Source organism: Mixophyes fleayi, chromosome 5, assembly GCF_038048845.1.
Source record: "Mixophyes fleayi isolate aMixFle1 chromosome 5, aMixFle1.hap1, whole genome shotgun sequence".
NCBI lineage: Eukaryota > Metazoa > Chordata > Amphibia > Anura > Limnodynastidae > Mixophyes > Mixophyes fleayi.
In genome coordinates, this window is record NC_134406.1 from 100,749,088 (window position 1) to 100,775,063 (window position 25,976).

At 39.6% G+C, this 25,976-nt stretch overlaps 1 protein-coding gene across 2 annotated transcripts in view; it reads right to left on the reverse strand.

Moving 5' to 3' along the window:
* ITPRID1 (ITPR interacting domain containing 1) overlaps positions 1–25,976 on the reverse strand; it is a 126,320-nt gene that overhangs the window by 95,109 nt on the left and 5,235 nt on the right. The window contains exon 1 of one of the 2 annotated variants that reach the window (XM_075212607.1): positions 16,984–17,174. The exons of the other annotated variant lie outside the window; for it this stretch is intronic. The gene's annotated coding sequence lies outside the window, so the exon portion shown is untranslated. Of the gene's footprint in view, positions 1–16,983; positions 17,175–25,976 lie in introns of those variants that run through there. 2 annotated transcript variants of the gene reach the window in all.

A 25,976-nucleotide genomic window follows, 5' to 3' on the forward strand; every position in this document is an offset into this window, starting at 1 on the left:
ATATTCTCTTGTTACAGGAGAATTTTAAATCTTACTGCTCTAGACATCTAACTACACTTTAGTGTTGTGACTGAATGGTGCTCTATGCTTGACTTTTCTGCTAATTAGTAGACAATTTTAAGACAATATAAGGGAAATATTAATGAGAAAATATTTACTACTGGTGAATATAAAATTTGTAAACTATTTTAATTGATCAACAAATATGTATGTACTCTAACTTCATTTCTTTAGTGATTTGAATCTTGTTTGGCCCGTATAATTACAGTAATTGTTTGTATTTGCTTCCACTGTTGCTCAGCTGAAGATGTGCGCCTTATTGTTATAAGGTAAAAAATATAACCCCATCAAGGCTTCTCATTGAAGCCCTGCACAATGCCTAGAAAGGGGGCAGCGAAGGTCATTTATGACAAGAGGAAGAACAAAAAATAATCAATTAAGGGATCTCCCAATGTTTTTTATAATTGTATTATGTATATTATGATTACATTGCTGTCTCATATCAGGGGCTGCTGTGCTGTTTTATAATACGTCACATGTGTTAGGCGTCTACCTGTCATTTATTTATCATACGTGTGAGCTAGGTGCAGAGTAAATACATGAAGACATTTTGTTTCTATGTATGGAAAACATATGGTGTTTCCTACTTTGCACAATGACATTAAAATGTGCATATAGCATTACCCACTCATTTCAATGGGATGCAATTTGCACATTTGAGGTATATAAGATGTGCCTAGCCAATAGCACAGAGTAAATATTTTGTTTAATACTATTAATCAATTATACTTATCTCACTTATCCACTTTATAAAACTTCATGTTTTGTAATGCATTGACTTACATAGGCATAAATTTAATACCCAGGCATTGGATCGCTGTAATTCTGGGACATTGGGGAAGGGAAGTTGAATATTAAAAAAAAGTGCCATATCAGACTTCTAATGAGAAGTCTGATATAATGACATATAGTTTATGTATCATTAAATAAAGGTTAGTTGATTCTTTTGTACTTTCCCAGCCTTCTTGCCTCACCTTTTGCTATATGATGTTGCACATGCTGAATAAATAAAAGATAATATTTTGTACCAACGGAGGACATTTTTAAGTTATTTATAAATCTTGTGATAGGACTTTGGTATTCTTATTCTTTGAAGTGTGACTTGTTTGTCCAAGGTAAACCTGTGACTTTACTATGACGTAAACACTGTTTGCACAGGAAACTATGTAATAAAGAAATGAAAGTAACACTTCAAAAACATTCATATACAATGCAACTGTATGCTCTCCTTTAACTAATAAGTGGAAAATTGAATATCTTACTACCTACAAGAATTTGGGAGTAGGCTAATGGAAGACCCATTGATTTAGAGTTGCATGTAAATAAGCCCCTTTGCATGTAAGCCATATCTGTATTTTAAGTTACACGCACTGTAAGAGATGTACAAACTTAAAACGATGTGTCTGGAGCAAAAACTTGAAAATCATCATCATCAACTTCAAAAACTGCTCCTGGGTTATATAGGTGCAAAATGGATGTCCCATAGATAAATGATAACCACTTAAATAGTACATTATGGGGAATAATAGAAGCAATGCAGGTGTAAAAAATACTCATAAGAAATATGCCCCTACATAAAAAGGTATGATAGAATTGCATGTAAACTAAAAAGGTATTGTCCTCTGAAATGTAGTGCCTCAGTATAGTTTTATTTAACAAATGCAGTAACAAAAGCATACTTACATACTTTAGAAAATGAAAACAACAAATATATACACACACACAACTAAGTTGGCTTAAATATTATATTTTGGGACAGCGCTATCAAAAACCTATTAGTGTATAAGGTAATCATAATGTATATAAACTTGATATTTTCACTTCCCAATACAATAAGGATGTCAATTACATTTGATTGCAAAGGAGGCAGAATTCAACTCTCCTGAAATTGGACATAAAATTTATTTATATTGGAAATTTAATACATCAACATGTAAAAATTGTATTTATTTAACAGTCAATGCAGAATAAAAAAAGTCAAGGTTTAATGACCCACTTAAAATGGTGACATAAACAAATACTCGTAAATATCTGATGAGCTATATACATCGGAAAACCTATGGTTTAGAACGAAGTATAGGATTCAAATGTTGTAAAGGCAGGACTTCTGTTAGCACCAGTACATAGACTGCAAGTTCATCAGAAATCCTTCTGATTTCTCTTTAAGGCATCTTGCTGGTATTATTAGCATACTACAAACATGCTGTGTAAATATGTATGTTATATCATAGTCACCTCAACGTCCAGTTAGTAAATAGTCATTGACATTTCCAGGAGATTCTAACAGCTAGGCTCCGCGTGTAAGGGTTATGCCTAGCTCTACCTGTGAATGTATCTAATGCCCTCAGTTGCATGTCCAAACAATAGTGAATAAATCATGTATTCCCATGTGTAGGTAAGAGCTCAGCCTCCAACATTACTGTGTCAACAGAAGAGTTATGGGATCAGGGTTATATCTGTTCATTCAACTTAGAACCTCCTTTCAGGAACCCAATGTAACTCAGGCTCTGATTGTATAAAAGAGGCCAATAGAAACACAGAGGGAGTTGGGGTAGAGAATAAGGGTGTGTTAGCGTCATCACGCTCAATTCGTCCCCCTTTTCTCTGTTTGGTCCGCTTTCCAGTAGACTGCCAGATTCTCTCAGAAGTCACTATTTTGAGAGTCTCCGAGACATTCCAGGAGAGTTGCAACTATGAACTAAAGCTGTTTATGATTTCACCCAACATTCGGGTCAGCACAACCATTAGGCAGCTTTAGGCAGCTGCATAGGGCAACATGCTCCAGTGGTGCAGCTCTGTGGTCGGAAAAAAAACATTAATAAAGTCTCAAAATCTGCCTAGAGCACCTAGAGCAGGGGTGTATGTGAGAGATAAGCTGGTGGACAGGGTGCATGTGAGGAAAGCTGGTGTTATGCAGGTAGCATGTGTAACAAAAGCTTATGGGCATGGGGTGGCATATGTGAGAATAGCTATTGGGCAGATGGGAATATGTGAGAAAAGTTGGTGGGCAGCAGAGGACATGTCAGTGTGTAACAGGTAAGTGATGTCAAGTTTTTTATTTTATTTTGTTCTGAAATCTAATATTTGGAGCCTCCCCTCTAAATATCTTGCATTAGCTCCTGGGCCGCAGTAAAGCCTGGACAGCAATCATGTGTCAGACATCAGTACCTCTGGACATCAGTACATCTGGACTGCAGACTTACCAGTGAGTCAAGAGGAGCAATTATTTTTATTTTACAAATGTCAAGTGTGTGAGGGACTGGGAAGTGAGCATTGTGGGAAGAGGGGTGACAGGCTGAAGCCTTGCCTAAGCAACCTTGTACTGATCCTGCCAACAGTCTAAAGGAATGATTACCAATTTGTGTGTTATCTCTGTACAATAAAAATGTTATTTTAAAGGCATTCATGTTTCTAAGCAAGTTACTTCCACATGTTTGATTAGAGAAACTGGTGGAAAATCCCTAATTGAGGTTATATTTAGGTGAGGAATTTTCAAATACCATGTGTTCTTCCCTATTTTAAATCTTTAATATGATTTGTGTCAGTGGTAATGCTGGGATGAATGGTGGCTAAAGGTGTATTGTATTGTAATTGCTGTGATTTAGCACAGGGCACATTCTAGAGTGCTGTACAATATAGAATAATGCATTTTAGACATGCCTTTCCATGTGAGGTTACATTTGGAAGTGCTGCGGATTTTAATATATAAACAGAAAGTGATATATTAGAAAATCCATACACCTCTGTTAAAATCCATTTTCTGTTTTATTGTAAGGCCTCTATGTCAATCTCATGTGAACTACAACAGAAGTACTAAATATATAATAGAGAGATAAGAACAGAAAGGGGCTTATCACTTGGTGGTAAACTTTAATCATCATCTTTGAGTGTAGAACATGAGTAAATGAGTTCATCCTCACCATCCCTATGCATAACAGTATTACAATATCATCCCTTTTCTTCCTCAAGCTGCTGTGATTAGGACTCACCAGTCAGTAATTGAATGTATTGACTGACATTTACACAAGCACTGCTTTGGCTTGAGCAAAGTCTGTCACATTGTAGGGGAGATATTTTTGTTCATTCAAGTCGCCATTCTCTATAAAGTACCTGACAGTCAATACAATAAACTTTGCAGTTCCCAATAAAATAAGGATTTCAATTACATGGGATAGACAGACTGACTAGTAATACTGTCAATATTGTTTTTTTTGCCCCAATCATTGAGTTGTAAAAGGTCTAAGACATGGCAATATATTGCCTGTGCATTTGTACTCTTAAGTGACAAATAGCATTTATGACAAATGTAGATAAAAAATGTATATTGCACCAGTCAGTGCATTCCAAACATACAACAGCTGAGATGGCAAGTAATGTTATTGCCTGGGTATTGGAAAACCTCACATTGCAATTCACAAATAATAGCATTCAGAGACATTTTCTCCGAGAACAAAGAGTCTATAAGATCCTTTTATAGGTCTATAAGCATGTGACATTAGTTGATCCCTTTTGATTGGCTTCTTTACTTTCCATGCACTGTGATTAGCTCAATTCTTAATTCTTCAATAGTTGTTAAATATCCAATGTATTAGATTATATGAGATTATGAGAATGTGCCAGTGGTTTCTTACTGGGCATCAATGGTGGGCCTTTAGAATTTGGTGGCATACACACATTATAAGTGACATTGAGTTCAAGTGCACTCACAAAGCATCCAAAAAGCATACAAGGTTTGGGAGAGTAAGCACTAGAGGCATTTTATTATTGATATGGCGTTATTAGGAGCCTATTACCAATCCACTGGCATATCACTCTACACAGGCATTACTGGAACATTACATACTAGTAGGTATTATCACTGGGATATTATATAACTCTTGCCCATTATCACTGGTATAATAAACATCAGTGGGCACTATTGTTGGCATATCACACTACACTGGTCATATTAAATCTTATTGGGCATTAGGACTGACTCATAACATCCAATTGAGCATTATTAGTTGCATATAATGGGGTCTATGCATCACTAAGATGCGGTGCAACCAAAATATGCATCGCTGCAAATCGCAGTGATGCATATTTAGGGTATAGGGTATATTTTGCAGTGCATTATTACTGTGAATGCTACAGTACCTCTCATTTGGTATCACTGATAGCCAGGGCCTGATTAAGGGTTCTGGCCGCCCTAGGCTAATACGGCCGCAGCCCCCCCCCCTCCTCCGAATATATAGGTGTATAGGAACACTCCTGAATATGAATGTTCAGGTGTATTCTCCAGCATTCAAATTTAGACAGATTGTGCCATTGTCTCTTACCTGTTCTTGCTCTTCTCTCTTGCAACTTTGTTATCCTCTCGCTGGCTTCTGGAAAGTTGGCGTCCTGTTTTGAAAATGCAAAAATGTATTATAATGCAAACCCTGAATGATTAGGCCCTTTAGTTAAAACAAAACACTCCATTATGGCCAGCTAAAAGTACCCCATTGGACAGGCATATATAAGCAATATCTGAATATTTGTTGTCAATCAAATACAAACCTCTACCAGCCCCATCTCACTAATATTTAGTATTCTAGTGATTGCTGAGACCACCCATGTGACCACCACACAATCATGAGATTCTGCCCCCCAAAGCTGCTGTATTTTTTAAATACCCCCTGCAGCCATTTTCCTTAACCACAACCCCCCCCCCACAGCCATTTTCCTTAACCCCTGCTGCAGCCATTTTCTTTACCTCCCATCCTGCATCCATCCCCCTTGAAGCTATTTTCCTTACCTCCACTCTGCTAGCTAGCTATCCCCCCCGTCACATCAAAACTCCCCCAGTCACATATATCAGCCCCCCTCCTCTGCCCTCCTTCATACATATCAACCTCTCTCCCTCCCTATAGATTTTCATGGCAGCCCCCCCCTCCCACCCTATAGATTTGTATGACAGTCCCCCTCTTCCTCCCTATACATATGCATGACAGTCCCCCCTCTCCCTCCCTATAGATATGCAGGGTAGTCCCCCCCTCCCTATAGATATGCAGGGTAGTCCCCCCCTCTCTATAGATATGCAGTGTAGTTCCCCCCCCCTATAGATATGCAGGTTAGTTCCCCCCTCCCTATAGATATGCAGAGTAGTTCCCCCCCCTTCCTATAGATATGCAGGGCAGTTACCCCTCCCTATAGATATGCAGGGCAGTTCCCCCCTCCCTATAGATATGCAGGGCAGTTCCCCCCCTCCTTATAGATATGCAGGGCAGTTCCCCCCTCCCTATAGATATGCAGGGCAGTTCCCCCCCTCCTTATAGATATGCAGGGCAGTTCCCCCCCTCCCTATAGATATGCAGGGCAGTTCCCCCCCTCCCTATAAATATGCAGGGCATTTTTCCCCCCTCCCTATAGATATGCAGGGCAGTTCCCCCCCCTCCCTATAGATATGCAGGGCAGTTCCCCCCCCTCCCTATAGATATGCAGGGCAGTTCCCCCCCCTCCCTATAGATATGCAGGGCAGTTCCCCCCCTCCCTATAGATATGCAGGGCAGTTCCCCCCCCTATAAATATGCAGGGCAGTTCCCCCCCTCCCTATAGATATGCAGGGCAGTTCCCCCCCCTCCCTATAGATATGCAGGGCAGTTCCCCCCCTCCCTATAGATATGCAGGGCAGTTCCCCCCCCCTCCCTATAGATATGCAGGGCAGTTCCCCCCCCTCCCTATAGATATGCAGGGCAGTTCCCCCCCTCCCTATAGATATGCAGGGCAGTTCCCCCCCTCCCTATCGTTATGCAGGGCAGTTCCCCCCTTCAATTACCTGTAGTTGTGCCAGCGTCGCTCCTCTCCTCAGATCAGCAGATAGGAAGTGAAGACGTCCTGCTTCCTGTCTGCTGCACAGCAACAGGCAGCCTGGCGATTGGCTGTGTGTTGCTAACCACTGACCACCATTGCTTTTGATTGTCGAGCCCTCCACCCCCCCGCGGCGACCCCCCCTCCCCCACTCCGAAAAAACAAATGAATGAAGGAAAAAAAAAAAATTTTTTTAAAAATACCCACAGGGCAGCGCCCCCCGGGACCTAGCGCCCCAGGCTGCAGCCTGGTCAGCCTAGTGGTTGATCAGGCCCTGCTGATAGCATGTTACACCTTACTGGGTATTATTAAGGAGCATATTAAATATATTGGATATATAACCTCAGGACTTTAGTGCAATTTATCAAGTCATTCTCATCAATAAATCATATAACCTGAAAATCAAATCTATTTCTATATTTATACACACTTATATATACACTTTACAGTAATTGTACATGCATCAATTTAGCACTGCAGTTAAGTAAAATTCTGCTAAAGTAAATGTGGAATGGTAGTGTGGTATCATGACTATTTGTTCTTGTTTCTCACTTGTCAGCCCTCCCATGACTATTCATGGTGTCAAATATTGCACTATATTTCATGATATACCAAGAGTCTTAGATCCAGTTCCCCATTCAGAGACATGGCTGAAAATGCAGCTGCCTTGTATTAGCAAAATACACTTTCCTAAACAGCCGCTACAATTGTTATTCCACTTTCTTATCTATCAAGTGTTCCCCAAACCTCTTAGATCGTAAGCTCATTTGGTCAGGGACATCATGTCATTGTATGTACTTTGTTATGTCATGATACCCTCAGTTTACAGCACTGCATAGTATGTCATTGCTTTATAAATAAAATAATGTTATAATAAAATAAATAAATAATATGATTGTTGCTTGGCAGAATACATATACCTCTATAATTATACATATAATTATATATTTTAATTTAGCAGCAGCTAGAAAAACGTCAAGATAAAAAACATGATGGCTTATCAGGGCTCAAGGAGTTTAGGAGCCCCAGATTTGAATGGCTATTATGCGCAATACCACTTTTATGTTTGTCCGTACTCCAGTGTACAATCCACATTCAATGGGGGGTATTCAATTGTTTCTTTTAACGCGCTAAAACAACTTCATATTATACGGTAATTTTGCGCGCGTAAACAGTTAATACGGTACTTACTCGCTGCCAGCGGGCTGAATTTCAGCTCGCTGCTCAGGGAGCTGCGAGATGAAATTTAGCGAGTAATTACCGTATTAACGGTAATATTTTTAGAGCGCTCGTTTTTTTTGGTTTTAGCGCGTTAAAACAAACAATTGAATACCCCCAATGTGTCTATGAATGTGCAATCTAAATAGTGTCTTAAAGATGGCATGATACTTCATTAAAGTATACTATATTGCAGTGAGTAGATGGTTTAGGAGAAGCTTTCATCAAAGCTAATTGACACCATGGATTACTTTAATAATATACTAGGGGCAATTGATGGTTAGCGCACGTCTAACAAAACCACCTATGACTAACCTGTTATTCCTTGCATCAGAGCCCCAGGGGCTGCTTCATGCAGAAGTTTTTCCCACGACTATGTGTCTTGTCACACAGCCCATGCCAAAAACTGGTGCTGTGTGATAATGCAAAGTGGGGTGTCAGCGTGAGGACCAATCAGATGCTGCAGTCATGGATCTTGTGGCTTCTAATTGGTCCTACACTTCTTCACACACGCTCAACAGGTATTTTAGAGTGGTAAACTTAAATGTTTATCCATTCAGATGGTAATGCAAGTTCTCATACACACTTATTATGTATACTCTCCTTGTACAGTTCTAGATGGAATCATTTAATGGCAGCATATGCATAGCATTACAGGGACTGTTTAGTAGGTAGATATGAGATTTGTCTATATAATTAGAAGTTAAATGAAAAAAAAAAATACAAAATAAAGTGTAAAAAACGTGCATGATTTTGTTATATTTTACATCTGAAAAAGTCAACATTACAATGTGTTTCAAGAGTTAACATTCAGTCTATTTGTTTAATTCAAATGAAGCAAGCTGTAGTAGCAACGTCAATAGTAAAATGAGTTTAACCTCATGACACTTTAGAGCTGTGCAAAAAAAGGCTTCACATATTTCCTTTATGCTGAATAAATTATTGAACATAATATCATAGCATAATTGACAGTTAGATTAAATTATGGACTTTTAAACTTATTGACTATGTACAGTAAGTTTTTTTTCAACAGCACACTATCTCTTCCAATATACAGCTGGGATAAAAAATTTCCCTTTTTTATGCATTTTTAATAATGTCCTTTATTGATTTCAGACGTCTTATTAGATAAACTATGGTATGACTCAAACACTGTAAAAAGAATATATATATTTTTTTATTAGTGTGCTTTGTTGTTTAATGGTGTATGCATATACATTAAAGGCAGTGGCGCACGCAGGGGGGTTTCTGAGTCTCCAGAAACCCCCCCTGCGCTAACTAAGTGGCCGCCATAGCGGCACTATCATATACAGCAGCCGCGTGCTGTCAAAGAAGCGTCCGCGGCGGTGCTGTATTGTATACAGCACCGCCGCGGACGCTTCTTTGACAGCGCCGCGGCTGCTGTATAGGACAGCGCTGCCGATACGCAGCAGCTCTCTCGTGTATTTTGTTTTGGGGTTTTTTGACAATCCTGCGTGCGCCCCTGAAAGGAGCAGCTACAAACCTAGTGAGCTCTGTTATGGGATCAGATCTTTCAAGAACCTAGCAACACCAATGTGTGTTTATTACAATTGAAACATATGTAAATGTTTAATTGTTATATAACAACTTTTGATGTATAAATCATACATGCCAACTCTCCCGGAAAGTCCGGGAGACTCCCGTAATTCGGGTCAGTCTCTCGGGCTCCCGGGCAAGCTGGCATTTCTCCCGCATCCCAATCTCACACCGAGAATCGCGTAAATGACGCCATTTTGGAGGGCGGGTGGGGGTGGGACAAGGCCGATTGCGTCATTTTGGCCCCGCCCCCCGCGACGCAAATTATGGTTTTGCGGGGGGGGGGGGGGGGGGCAAAATGACGTGATTGGCCTCGTTCCGCCCCCTCCCGCCCTCAAGTCACGCCCCCTCTCCCGGGAGTTGGTGAGTATGGTATAAATTTTCATAGGGAGATGCAATTCAAATATATATTGTATTTCAATGTGGCTCCTGTAGCAGTTTGTTTAGTTTGTCAACTATTGTAGTATGAGTAATATAATGCTATAATGCTCTGGTTAACTACAGGTTAGTTTAGTTCTGTGAACATCCTAAAGTTTTTATTGGGTACAATTTTGTTATTGCCTATTATTGTCTATTTCACAGTTCTTTCAGTAAAGAAAATAAGACAAAATAAAAATATATACAGTGGTCGAATTGGGCAGCTATATATCGGGTTAAGCCATTAGTAAACTTTCATACAAAACGACTTCTAAATTTCCACAGCGACCATTGTGTGTTTGTGTGTGTGCGTGTGTGTGTGTGTATATATATATATATATATATATATATAAAATCATACTTGCCAACTCTCCCGGAATGTCCAGGAGACTCCTGAAATGCGGGTAGGTCTCCCAGACAGGCAAGTATCCCGCATACAGTAACATGCTCATTTTGGCTGGTTATGTAAAAATTGGGGGGACCCCACGCAAATTTTTTTCTCGATTTTCACATTAAGAAAAAAGGTTGGCAGCACTAGGGTTAATAGTGCTCAGACGAGGGGACCCCACACATTTTTTTTTTTAAACATTTATTTTTAAACTTTTGACAGCTGCCAGATCTTCAGCTCTATAGACAGGCAGTGTAATCGCTAGAGATGACCAGCGATTTTGACTATCAGAGTAAAAATTGCAGCTTAATAAATTTGCAGACATAGGGACTAATATTGTGGGTGCCGCGATTTTTAACCAACGAAAAAAATCGGATCTTGATTCATTTGCCCCCAAGAGTCAGACGGCCAAAATAACAGATAACCACAAACAGCGGAGCACCTAATAGAAACTATCATGGGCACTGCACAGCATGTCCCCTGCACAAGTGAAGACCCAGGACACAGTGACTGACACATTACAAATTAAATCCCACTATTTTTAATAGCGGTCACTACTGTAATTCTATGTATGACCAAACAAATGATGGCACATTGAAAGTACATGCAAAATATGGACAACCCATGATTGGAGAAATATAGAGTGAAAAGTAAAGAATGAAATATCACAATTTAGTGAACATAGTACATTAACTTTAACACCAGAGAGTGAAAGAGACTTTGCAGTGAAAATACAGAAAGTGAAAGTGGTTAGAATGATAATCTAGCAAATTTGTGAAAGTACAAAAGTAAAAACCTGTAGAACATGGCTTCCTGTGATTACTTTTGTATGAATGTTCACAGTTTTACTCATAAGTGAAAGTATTTGTGGAGTTTAAACGTTTGCACGACTAATGGGAGCAGTGGGGCAAATTATTGCATCTATGAATGCATCTACTTTTGCGCCAACATGCAAAAACAATATCTAGGTAAGGTAATGGGGTGGAGAGGACATTGTGTGAAGATGCACAGCCTTTTTCTCCCCCCCAAAAAGACTTGACTTTAACACAATACTTTTAATGGGACACATTTTTGTAAATTAAACTTCTTTGCCGTCACCGAATGAAAAGCCTTCATGGAGATTAAGGTGAGTGTAACAGAAGTGACCTCATGCTTTCCCCGTAGAGGATTCCGTTTGAATCCTACAAGCCCTGTAGAATCTACAGATCCTGTTACCTTCACAGATTTCATCCCAGTCCCACACCTCATTTCAGGGTTTCTTCCATATGCCCAAGTTCCTCCTTCAGCTCCCTCTTGTGCTTCTATTAATTCTCCTTTCATAGTATCCTGCAGATTCTGTTCATGTCTGGCCATCAGTGAAACATATCTTTATTAATATGCACTTTACATATTTTTTCTTGGTTTGATAGTAATATGGAGTTTTGGTTGTACAGTTTGCTCGTAATAATTGTGTCCCAGTTTAATGAGCTCCAGCATTGGCTCTAAAACTGTCTTTCAACTATTAGCATGCAGAGTGCAATTGCCATTTGAGGTTACAGCGCTCCTTCCTTCCAGCTGATTTGTATTCCTTCCTTCTCCTTCTGCTCTTGTTTTGCTGAGGTTGCTGTTGATGGTAAAGCTCTGTGCAGTGTTTTTCTGGCTGGCATCGCTTATGCATTAAAATTATCAGTGGAAAATACTAAGCAGGACAAGATTATTTACGAGTTTTAAAATAATATATTAAATCTAGAAAATGCTGTTAAAATTGCAAACAACAAAAGGCCTGAGTCATTAAAGAGAGCAAAGCAAGAAAAGGAGTAAGTTTGCGCCTGGACAAACCATGTTACAATGCAAGGAGAGCAAATTAGTTTATTATTTTGCACATAAGTTAATTACTGGCTGTTTCATGTAGCACACAAATACTTGATAGCTTTATTTTTACACTGAAATTTAAAGTTGATCTAGGACATGTCCTACCATAATATATAAATCTGTTCCCACATTTTAAATTCACCTCCCCCTCCAATGCAACATGGTTTTGACCAGGTGCAAAGTTACTCCTTTTTCATGCTTTTCTCTCCTTAATAACTCAGGCCCAAAGAGTGCGCCCAGAGCACAAGTTTATTCTGGATTCAGGAATTGCCCGCTGTAAAACTAACTGCTCAGTCTGTTCTTTTTCTGAAAATACGCATAATGGAAACAAAAAAAAACATATACTAAAAGTGTAATTTTAACATTCAGTCTACTGCCACTTTAAAACCACACTTTTTCACTGATTTAAACATTTTTGTTTATTTTAAAATGACAAAATACTGTTCAGATTAACCATACCTCAAAACTGTCCTGTTTCCAGTGGACAGTTTGGAATATTGGGTGGTGTTTCCCTAGCCATTCCTTTGCACAGTAGAGGAGCAGTGAGTGGGTGCCAAATACACATGCCACTAATACATGCAACATTCCAATATTGTTTTGGGGAGCAAGAAGGAGGTTCCACAAATCCAGGCGCTTCCACATGCGAACAGGTGCATTTGCACAATAATAGGTACGGGACATCAAGACAGCATTTGCGCTGCTGGCCCGCAGTTTTGTAAATAATTCTTTTTGCCTTCCACATGAAATAGTTTATGCAGTTCATGTTGCTATTTCTCATCCTATACTGTTAATGGGACACATTTTTTAAATGAAATCTCTTTGAAAAGACTTCACGAAGACAGGGCCATCTTAACAACATTATGGGCCCCCGGGCAAAGCAGTGCACCGGGGCCCCTAGATATAGATATAGATATATAGAGATAGATAGATGTACTTGCTCAGTGACCCTTGAAGGTTTTTTTTGCAGGTTTTTTTCTTTTGCAGAATTATTTATTCTCATTAAGAGCCGTGCCAATGGGGCCCCCTTGCCCGTGTGGCCCCCAGGCAGCTGCCCATCATGCCCAATGGAAAAGATGGCCCTGCATGAAGATTAACTATGGAAGCTACGAAAACTCTTGTTCACTCGCTTGTTATCTCTCGACAATTCCCTGCTTAGGGAATTGTCTATGCTAATTTCATTGTCTAACTAATGTGTATCGAAGGTATTATTTCCAAGTTGCCTTTATCCACTTTAACCTCTTTGATCCAGAAATAAAATGTTAAAGGTTCTTGCTGTCGGTTATTGAGTTGAGAACGAGTAAGACTTTCCAGTATCATTGCCCCTCTGTAACCCATAGTCTTTCTCCTACCAACCAAATCTGATTTGTTAGAAAGGAGGATAAACAGCAGCTGGGAATGAACAGAGTCTGCAGGATACCATGAAAAAGAGAACTAATAAGAGTACAAGAGGGAGCAGAAGAAGGAACTTGGGCATAGGGAATAAACCCTGAGATGAGGTGTGGGACTGGGATGAAATCTGTGAAAGGGAACAGAATCTGTAGGGTCTACAGAGTTTGTGTTCAAACGGAATCCTGCACACGGGAAATTCATGACGTCACTTCTGTTACACTCAATTATTATTATTATTATCTTTTACTTATAAGGCGCCACAAAAGGTCTGTAGCGCCGTACATTACATATACAGAAAACAGAGAACCAAGACACAACATAATACAAAAATATATACAAACATATATGACAGGGTAAAGCAAATCAGATTATTTCTGGGACAGATAGTGAAAGGGAAGGTAGAAATCAGCGAGAAGTAGGCCGAAGCTTAAAAAAACAGGGCTAGGGAAGCAGGCCAAGAGGTACAGAGGGTGATGGAAAAGTAGAAGGAGCACACAAGGAAAGAGGGCCCTGCTCATGAGAGATTACATCCTAAAGGGAAGGGGGAGACACAAATAGGATAGTACTAACTTGGGGAGAGAGCCAGAACAAGGAAGTTATGAGGAGGACTGATAGACTTGAATAAAGAAATGAGTCTTAAGGGCACGCTTAAAGCCTTTGAGAGTAGATGCTAACCTGATGGAACGTGGAAGATCGTTCCACAGCAGGGGAGCAGCCCGGGCAAAGTCCTGAAGACGAGAGTTAGAGGAGGTGATCAGTGAAGTAGTGAGGCGGCGGTCACAAGCGGAGCAGAGGGGGCAGGGAGAAGTGTAGGTAGAGATGAGATTGGAGATGTAGGGAGGGCAACATTGACTAAGAGCTTTGAAGGTGAGGATGAGGAGTTTAAATTTAATTCTGTAGGGTATGGGGAGCCAATGTAGTGACTGTTGGAGGGAGACTGCAGAAACAGAGCGGCAGGAGAGAAAGATGAGGCGGGCAGCAGCATTGAAGATAGACTTAAGAGGGTCAAGGCGAGAATCAGGTAGGCCAGAGAAAAGGAGGTTACAGTATATAAGGATATTAAACAAAGGATCATATGCCCTAATAATAGTAAAGGAGTGACATGCTGAAGTCTCCCATTTTTAGTGGATCATCACATATGGTGATTGTGTGCTTTATTAAAGGAATGGAGAATTAAAGAATCTTCTATTTTAGTTGTGAAGCTGAAATGAGCCTATATTTTAATAGATTAATTGCATCTCTATATTTATGACATAAGTGTTTATTAAAATTGTCTGTCCTGAATATTATTATGTAGGCAGCAAACAAGATTTAGAGGATCTACTTCTATAGGGAACACATTGCTATAAAATTAGCTTATTACTATAGCGGCGAGCTATCGCAGTTTGAAGCTCCCACTTATAACATTTGTTCATATTTTCATTAACATATCCATTATCTCTTTTTAAGTATTTCGCTAATCAAGTGGAATTTTTGTTTATTAAAGGAAACCAATTTTTTGGTAGTAATTGAGATGTTATAATACATACCAATAAAGTTTATGAATATTAAATTTGGACCTTCGAGTGCCCTGAAAACATATTTCTTCTTTTTCTCTCTAATTTCTGTATATTCAAAAGTCCCAAAGAGCAGCATGCTGTGTAGCACGTTATCTAACTCTGCCAATCTGGCAAAGAGGCTTATTTGTCATGCCTTTCCTATAGGGAAATTGGTAAAAACACAGCTAGTCTGCAGGAGCAGGCTGCAGACAGGGTTACGTTTTCCCTGGGCTCCTCTTTCAGCACATACACACACAGGTGTTCCACATGGGTGTAATTGATTTGTTGTTGGTTTGTAGTGCTGTGGTGGAGGATAAAAACATTCTTTGTATTTGTGGGTGGGGCAACCGATGCCAGTTAGTGGCTGGCTAGCAGTGAGTGAACTCACCGCTTCCAACAACAACAGGTGGGGTGCTCTGTGGGTTGAGTATTGTAGATTAAATCACTGAGGCAGGAACTCTCCTTTTATAAATGTAAAAGGATGATTTGTGTTCCAATGTTGTGGTCCTGGATGTCCTTGATTGAGGTCCAAAACATTGAAATAAAGACCTTTCTTTTTCATCTTTAAATACAGAGTGTCTCTCATTGTGGTTTCATCTATTTCTATAGTCACATGTTTGTAAAACTATGCATCTATATAGATATATATATACTGCTTTCATTGTAAAAGTATCAAATTCCATTCACTTACGTTTTCCATACTGTTATGTCCCAGTTTCGACTTTGACCACTGTATATATAATTCTATCTATCAATCTATCGTTATATCTCCTTGTCCCGTTTTATTTTGATGTTTTAGATTATTCCATAATGGGTTGTGTTAATTTTGGGAAAGAAGAGCTTCTATATTCAACTTTTGGACAGTGACCATATGACATGAATTTATTTGCTTGAGAAGTATGTTAAAATACTGTAAATGTACTATTCAGGTATATTGTATATATCAGTTGGGACAAGCTATTTATACTTACAATGACCTGGCCATCTACTGGCACTCATCATTGTCTGGTTGTCAATCTCACAAACAAACCAAAGCAGACAATGCACTTTTTTCAGCTGCTCGGACCAACTCCTGAATCTTGCCGGTAAACTGTGCTCTGTGTCTACAGTAGGATTATAGGTTACAATGGTATACAAATTATTTTAAAAAAAACTTTTCGCCTAGAGTTGGGACAGATGTGAATCACGTGTAATATACACTAGTAGTGAGATGCATATTTTTTTTTTAGCATTAAAAAAAATAAAATAAAATGATACAAGGAATATTAAAAGTTAATAAAATGGGCTTCTTTGTAGCCATAAATACAGCACACATTCCATGGCACATTTTTTACATAAATTAACCAAGAATCACGGCTTAGTATGTGCAGATGAGTAAGATAATATTTAATTTATGCAATAGTGCCATTTTTTGGTACCCATTGAAAAGATACAAATGTCTTGTATGCAAAGACAAAACGGCAATTTCTTAAATCTGAAATAAACCCTTCACTGTTTATGCACAATGTTTTCTCTGGCTGATATAAAATCGTATTCCTGAAAATCTGATGTAATTTTTATGTTTGTGTGTAAACCAAACATATTTACATCTAATTTGCAGGAAAGTCACATAACATGACACAAACATTTTGAAAATATAATTGTAACACTAGAAACATACCATCCTAAAGTGGATTACGCATTATTCACATTTTTATGTTTTTAACTATCTTACTAGGATATAAAACAAATGCTTACCTGTTAGTAGTGTAAGTCAAAATCCTACCTTATTCCAGTATCAGCAACACTTACAGTTAATCTCTTAGGTAAAGGTCTCGAGTAAGTTAGCTAGGAAGCTACAGCATCTTTACAATGTCTGGGATTTCAAAACACTAGATGTTACTGTTAGCTCGTCTTGCTGTGGTTTTTACTGTAATAGATTCTTTTACTGTGTTAATGTTTTATTTATATGACGGCGTCAGGGATTCTCACAGTCAGAGTGTCGTAAGACAGGGAACATACAAAGAGGCACATAGCACGTTTATTGAGCCATAGAAACAAGAAAAAAAAATAGGGAGGAAAACAAATTATTAGGGTCAGATACCTCATTCACTTTCTCTAGCAGTGTGCTGCTCTTTTTTTACAAGTTGGCAGGAACACAAAGGAATTGATTGCTCTTGAATGGGGAAGTAGCCTAAACTTCTTTTTTTGCCATTTCCATGGTTATAGAACTCTTGGACTAACATCCGCTATTTGCATTGCAAACATTTAAACTGAAGAAAGGGATATGCTTACTTAATAAACAGGAGGCATCATTGCCTTTTTACCACTCAATATGAAGAGACAATTCAGTATAGTATAATATAATTATAAATCTGTAACAATATACATGTCTACTATCTATCTATCTATCTATCTATCTATCTATCTATCTATAAATATATATTGGTGAAACTGAGTGTGTATATGGTGGTATGCCATACTGCCACTCCTCCCAGTGCCTTAATGGGAAAATGATCAATTCCATTTACTTACATTCCCATTACAATTTCCATACCACCATTTCTAAATTATATATATATATATATATATATATATATATATATATATATATATATTATCATTGAGGGGCACTTCATAATAGAATAAATTTGCCTTGTGCTCCACAACACATGACTTGATATATATAATATACACCAAAAGTGGGCGCTCACATGTATTCTTAATGCTTAGATTCATTCGCAGCAACATCATGCACTACTAAATGAACATAACTAACATTTGAACGCCGTCCCAGGAGTTCTTTCTGTCATACTCTTTTTATCCACATAATTGGCAGAGAGATAAATAATGATAATATGATATAGACCCATATGGGGACCAAGTATTACATATAACATCCTGCTGAGCATATTTTCTCCGGCTCTTGTGACCCCAAACTAGAGTTGCAGCAACATGGAATAGGAATGTCTTACATCATCAAATGGTTGATGCCTACTTGCAATTCTCATGAAAGGGGGCTGATGGCTGTGCCATTTAGAAACAATTTATATCAAGATGCACCTGTATATGCAAATATAAATCAATGTAATTAAAATGTACAAATATGATACAAGTAGAGAAAGCAGTGATATCCCCTGCAGTTCATCTACAGTAAGGTCCACAGGATGAAGGGGGCCCTAAGCGTGAACACTGCTAGCCTTTACTTGGCTTACCATATAGTATATCAGTCACTACAACAAATCATTTAGTGACACTGAATGCTACCTAGAAAGTACCACAGGCCCACTGGAGGACTGGAGGACAAAAACTAACAAGAAGGGAGCAGCCACAGCAGCTTGAGTATCCTGTATTGCTGCAAATAACTACGAGTTGGCACACAGTGTCAAATTATTATGCAGGGTGTGCAAGTGACAAATTACTTATGGACATATGAGTGGCATATTACTACCGATGAGCATAATAGTGATGGGCATGTATATGGCATTTTGCTACTGATGAACATGTGAGTGGCTTTTTACTAGTATCCGGCATATGTGTGGCATTTTACTAGTGACAGCATATGAGCATAAGAGCTATATTTCCTTACTAATGGCGACCTGTGTGGCATTTTACTAGTGATGAGCACATGAGTGGCACTTTTTACTTCTGATGGGCACATGTGTGTCATTATACTAGTCATGGGCATATAAATGTCATCATCACTATTTCATCCCCATTTATTTATATAGCGCCACTGATTCCGCAGCGCTGTACAGAGAACTCACTCATCTTACTAGAAGCAGGCGTATATAGTGGAAATTTACTGGTAATGGGTATATGAGTGGCATTTAGCTTGTGATGGGCATATAATTGGGCATGACTAGTGTTGTGCATGTATAAAGGTTACAAAAGTTGAATACTATGAAGGGCGTACTATATAGTAAAATGGTGAAAATTGTGCTATTGCCCAATTGTTTTCATTTATTCAATATTTTTTACATTTGATGTAGAGTAACCTTGAATATCAAGCATAAGGACCCCGACTCTCTCTGAAAATGGTGCCAAATTTACAATTTCTGCACTGGGGCATCTACTGTCCTGGTCTTCAACTGTATCACATACTGCAATCACACAAGATATTGCTGAAAGTGTCCATCAAATAAACTGAACCCACCATGCCCTCTTTTAGGTGGCCGGTGCACAAATAACCAAATTTAGAGTTATTCCAGATCATACACTTCAGGTAACAAATTTTGAAATTTATACTGAACATGAAAGCATTCTTTGTCTTTTATTTAGACTACACACAGGCTATAATATGATGCTTTCAAGACTAAATTATGTGCATGTAAATGGCTGTGCAAATAAAAATCATTATACCAAATGAGACCATACATATTTTTGCTTTTAAATATACTATATGGACAAAGATATTTGGCCACACCTGTTAATTATTGAATTAAGGCATTTCAACCAGACCCGTTGCCAGAGGTGTATAAAATCAAGCACCTAGCTGTTAGGATTCCTAGTGAATTCAGGAAGAGGCAACAGGTGTAGAAAAACCAAATGTCTTTATTATGGCAAGTTAATATGAACAAAGATTTAGTTCATGGAATTAGCAGATTTTAGTAGCAGAAATAACGAGTATACTCTCATACACAAATATGAACAGGTGTGATGAATGGCAGGAATAATCCACAAAGCAACAGGTTCCAAGGAATAATTCCAATGACAAAAAACAGTTCAAATGCAGGATCAAGGTGACAGAGTTACCCAATTGCCAAGAGGCTTAAGGCAGTCCAAAGAAGCAGACTGACTAGCTGAGTCCAGTGACCAGGCAGAGGTCAGGGCTACAAACATACAGACAGAATCTGGAAGCCAGGCAGAGATCAGGGTCACAAGCGAACAAGCAGAATTCGGTAATCAGGCAGAGGTCATGGCAACAGACAAATAAGCAGAATGCGGTAATCACAACAAGAGCTCAAACAGCAGTGACGCAAACTGGAACAGGTTATTCAAAGGAGACAAACAGTAGCACCCAGGAGCAAATGATGAACTGCACAGAACACTGACTGAGGTAGGTATATGAAGCAATGGAACAGGTGCTGGTACTAATCAGGTAAGGAGATGAACTCCTGCAGGTGAGGTGTAAAGTTCAGGGGCAAAACAGCAGCACCTCTGGTGGAATTGAGGTACTGCAGCCACAATATAGGCAGAGTCCTAACACTAGCCATGCAGTCTCCTTTTGCACACATTTGTAATACAAAATGGGTTATTCTGAAGAGCTCAGTGACTTCAAGCGTGGTACTGTGATAGGATGCCACCTTTGCAATAAGATGGTTTTAGGAATTTCATCCCTGTTGGATATTGCATAGTCAACTCTAAGTGATATTATTAGAAAGTGGAAGCATTTAGGAACAACAGTAAATCAGCCACGAAGCGGAAGACCACATAAAATCGCAAAGCAGGGTAAACGACTGCTAAGGCACATGGTGTCACCAACGCTCTGCTGATTCCATAGCTGAAGAGTTACGAACTTCCAATGGCAATATTGTAAGCACAAAAACTGTGCGGCAAGGGCTTAATGGAATGGGCTTCCATGGCCGAGCAGCTGCATGCAAGCCTCACATCACCAAGACCAATGCCAAGCGTCGGATGGAGTGGTGTAAAGCACACCGACTCTGGACTGTGGAGCAGTGGAAACATGTTCTGTGGAGTGACAAATCATGCTTCTCTGTTTGGCAGTCAGATGGGGGAGTCTGAGTTTGCCGGATCCCGGGAAAATGTTTCCTGCCTGACTGCATTGTCAACTGTGAAGTTTGGTGGAAGACAGATAATGGTATGGGGCTGTTTTTCAGGGTTTGGGCTAAGCCCCTTATCTCCAGTGAAGGGCAATCTTAATGCTTCAGCATACCAAGTCATTTTAGACAATGCTATGCTTCCAACTTTGTGGCAACAATTTGGGGAAGGCCCTTTTCATATCCAACATGACTGTGCCCCATTGCACAAAGCAAGGACTCCAAAGACATGGATTGATGAGTTCAGTGTGAAAGAACTTTACTGGCCCACACAGAGCCCTGACCTCAACCCCATTGAACACCTTTGGGATGAACTGGAACAGAGATTGCGAGCCAGGCCTTCTTGTCCAAAATCAGTGCCTGACCTCATAAATGCTCTACAGAATGAATGGGCACAAATTCCCACAGAAACACTCCAACGTCTTGTGGAAATCCTTCCAAGAAGAGTGGAAGCTGTTATTGCTGCAAAAGGGGGACCACCTCCATATAAAATTATATGTATTTGAATACAATGTCATTACAGTCCCTGTTGGTGAAATGGTCAAGCGTCCCAATACTTTTGTCCGTATAGTGTACGTCTAACTTTTGGGCTTTTCAATACTTCTTGTTCTATTTCAGTTGAACTTAATGGGAGCACATTATAAGCAGAATGAGATGCGGGTAAAAGTAAGCATGAGTAAGCACAGTGCGGTTTATATCCGCTCTTACTTAAAATGCATTGCAAATACCATTGTGCACATGTTCTTAAAGTGAAAAACTAACTAGAATAGAAACTACATGAGTCTCATTGATTCAGGTGCCTTTGTTCTTATTTACTACCATTATCATTTTCTCAAAATTTCAAGCATGTCTTAAATAGATGAAACTTCTACATTCCAATTCTTTTAAAGGCATATTGTGATCTCTATAACAAAACAAAAAATTCAAGTACGCAACTTAACTGGTAAGTTAAATATTTTTCTCTAGTTGAAATTGTGGGATATTGTAACAATGCCATATTGTCTGTTAAGGTAAATAAAATATTAATTCTCCTAGTCTACAAATGTTAAAATAACAAAACATAAAAAGGAGATTCAGCAACTAATAAGCACAACAAAGTAAAGGAATAGTCAAAACATTGTATTGTATATATTTTTTGCAGTGTAAATACATGCTTTCACTTTACAATAAATTTATATTCAAACCTCAATTTTCAACTTTTTTTACAGTGGAGTAGGAACATTTGATTTAAAATTTCGGAATGTATAAAATCAGAAAAAAATCTAAAAAATCCCCAAATGACAAGCAAAGCAATAACAAAACAATGCAAGTTGTAATTGACCAATGTTGACAAATGCTAATATGAGTTAATTTATCCAATTCTTTATAAAGTACCTACCTATCTATCTAACTTATAACTTTTGCATTGCTAAAATATAAACTAATGGGCAGTATTGAATTCAAGTAATAAAAAAAAGTTAATCTACAGTACAGCAATATAATATTGCACAATACTGTATCTGGAACAGTGTTGGGTTATAATAGGGGTGTTTCAGGCAGCCACCTGTGGTCATGAAACTAGGTGGGGGACATTGTTGCCATAACAAAACTTCACTGCTCTTGTGTTGTTTTTACTGTATTGTGAGTTTGATACAACCCTGAGCTTGTTGGGCAGTGCCACTATAGAGCCATAGTCTACAGCAGGGCCGGATTTACCACTAGGCAACCTAGGCAACTGCCTAGAGCCCAGCGGTACCCATGGTACCCTGCCAGAGCCAACGGTGAGCGGGTTAGGCAAGGCAGAGGGCGCTCCCCTCCGCCTGCCATCCCCCTCTGGCCTCCGGCATAAATACACGCTGAAAATGGATTTAACAAAAAAAAAAAAGAAGAAAAAAAAAAAGTCACCTGACCGCTCGTCGGGACCCAGCACTCTCCTCACCTTCTCTCCCACTGAAAATGACGTCGGGCGTGATGACGTCACGCCCAACGTCATTTTCAGTAAGAAGTCGGCAAGGAGCACTGCCGGAGAAGAGGAGGAGCAGCGGCAGCACACCTTAGAAAAAAAGTAAACAAGCCAAGAAGAATGGAAGAAAGCAGAACAGGAAAAAAGGAAAAGGAAATTAAAAGGTAAGTTAATTAACGGAGTGCCCATGCAAGAGAAACTTGGAACAGTCATTAAGGGAGGGGGCATGATGATGACAGAAATATGGAACAGAGGGGCATGAGGGGCATAGCAATAGAAATATGGAACAGAGGGGCATGAGGGGTATAATGATAGAAATATGGAACAGAGGGGCATGAGGGGCATGAGGGGCATAATGATAGAGACATGGAACAGTGGTTCATGAGAGGCATAATGATAGAAATATGGAACAGAGGGGCATGAGGGCCATAACAATAGAAATATGGAACAGAGGGGCATGAGGGGCATAACAATAGAAATATGGAACAGAGGGGCATGAGGGGCATAACAATAGAAATATGGAACATAGGGGCATGAGGGGCATAATGATAGAAATATGGAACAGTGGTTCATGAGAAGCATAATGATAGAAATATGGAACAGAGGGGCATGAGGGGCATAACAATAGAAATATGGAACAGAGGGGCATGAGGGGCATAATGATAGAAATATGGAACAGTGGTTCATGAGAAGCATAATGATAGAAATATGGAACAGAGGGGCATAATGACAGAAATATGGAACAGAGGGGCATGAGGGGCATAATGATAGAAATATGAAACAGAGGGGCATAACGGGCATAATGATAGAAATATGGAAATGAGGGGCATAATGACAGAAATATAGAACAGAGGAGCATGAGGGGCATAATGATAGAAATATGGAACAGAGGGGCATGAGGGGCATAATGATAGAAATATGGAACAGAGGGGCATGAGGGGCATAATCACAGAAATATGGAACAGAGGGGCATGAGGGGCATAATGATAGAAATATGGAACAGAGGGGCATAACGGGCATAATGATAGAAATATGGAAATGAGGGGCATAATGACAGAAATATAGAACAGAGGAGCATGAGGGGCATAATGATAGAAATATGGAACAGAGGGGCATGAGGGGCATAATGATAGAAATATGGAACAGAGGGGCATGAGGGGCATAATCACAGAAATATGGAACAGAGGGGCATGAGGGGCATAATGATAGAAATATGGAACAGAGGGGCATAACGGGCATAATGATAGAAATATGGAAATGAGGGGCATAATGACAGAAATATAGAACAGAGGAGCATGAGGGGCATAATGATAGAAATATGGAACAGAGGGGCATGAGGGGCATAACAATAGAAATATGGAACAGAGGGGCATGAGGGGCATAATGATAGAAATATGGAACAGTGGTTCATGAGAAGCATAATGATAGAAATATGGAACAGAGGGGCATAATGACAGAAATATGGAACAGAGGGGCATGAGGGGCATAATGATAGAAATATGAAACAGAGGGGCATAACGGGCATAATGATAGAAATATGGAAATGAGGGGCATAATGACAGAAATATAGAACAGAGGAGCATGAGGGGCATAATGATAGAAATATGGAACAGAGGGGCATGAGGGGCATAATGATAGAAATATGGAACAGAGGGGCATGAGGGGCATAATCACAGAAATATGGAACAGAGGGGCATGAGGGGCATAATGATAGAAATATGGAACAGAGGGGCATAACGGGCATAATGATAGAAATATGGAAATGAGGGGCATAATGACAGAAATATAGAACAGAGGAGCATGAGGGGCATAATGATAGAAATATGGAACAGAGGGGCATGAGGGGCATAATGATAGAAATATGGAACAGAGGGGCATGAGGGGCATAATCACAGAAATATGGAACAGAGGGGCATGAGGGGCATAATGATAGAAATATGGAACAGAGGGGCATAACGGGCATAATGATAGAAATATGGAAATGAGGGGCATAATGACAGAAATATAGAACAGAGGAGCATGAGGGGCATAATGATAGAAATATGGAACAGAGGGGCATGAGGGGCACAATGACAGAAATATGGAACAGAGGGGCATGAGGGGCATAATGACAGAAATATGGAACAGAGGGGCGTGAGGGGCATAACGACAGATATATGGAACAGAGGGGCATGAGGGGCATAATGACAGAAATATGGTACAGTGGGGCATGAGGGGCATAATGACAGAAATATGGAACAGAGGGGCATGAGGGGCATAATGATAGAAATATGGAACAGTGGTTCATGAGAGGCATAATGATAGAAATATGGAACAGAGGGGCATGAGGGGCATAATGACAGAAATATGGAACAGATGGGCATGAGGGGCATAATGACAGAAATGTGGAACAGGCAGTGTGAGCGGAAATAAACAAGGGGAGCAAAAATATGGAGGGCACAGTGTGATGATGAAGGGTGCACAGTGTGATGATAAAAGGGCAAAAGCATGATTGAGGGCACAGTGTGATGATGAAGGGAGTACAGTGTACTAAAGGGGAAACAGTGTGAAGGAGGAGCAAAAGTGATAAAAGTGATGAAGTTGGGGACATTTTTTTGTCTTCTGTTCTTCAACTTATTTGCCCAAATACATTTTTTGTAGGAGGGAGCTGTGAGAGCTTGCGCAGGCACAGTGTGCTTGGACTGGGCGTGCAGGGACTGAAGTGACATCATACGGAGGATCAAGGTACAGTGCACAGAGTTGGACCAATAATATCAACCTGCAGGGACTGAAATAACCTCTCTTTTCATCAGCAAACGTGAGTAATGAAAAGTAATCATTCTAAAAGATTTAATAAAAAAGTAGTGCTATGGATTGTTTTACAGAGGGGGGCCACAAACCAGTATCTTGCCTAGGGCCCTATGAGGTCTAAATCCAGCTCTGGTCTACAGCTCACTTGGCAAGGGAGGCCATCAGCAATTTATAAGTGGGTGCTGCCAATCAGGAGGCAGAAGCACTCTCACATGATACACTGTGGTAGAGTATAGGTA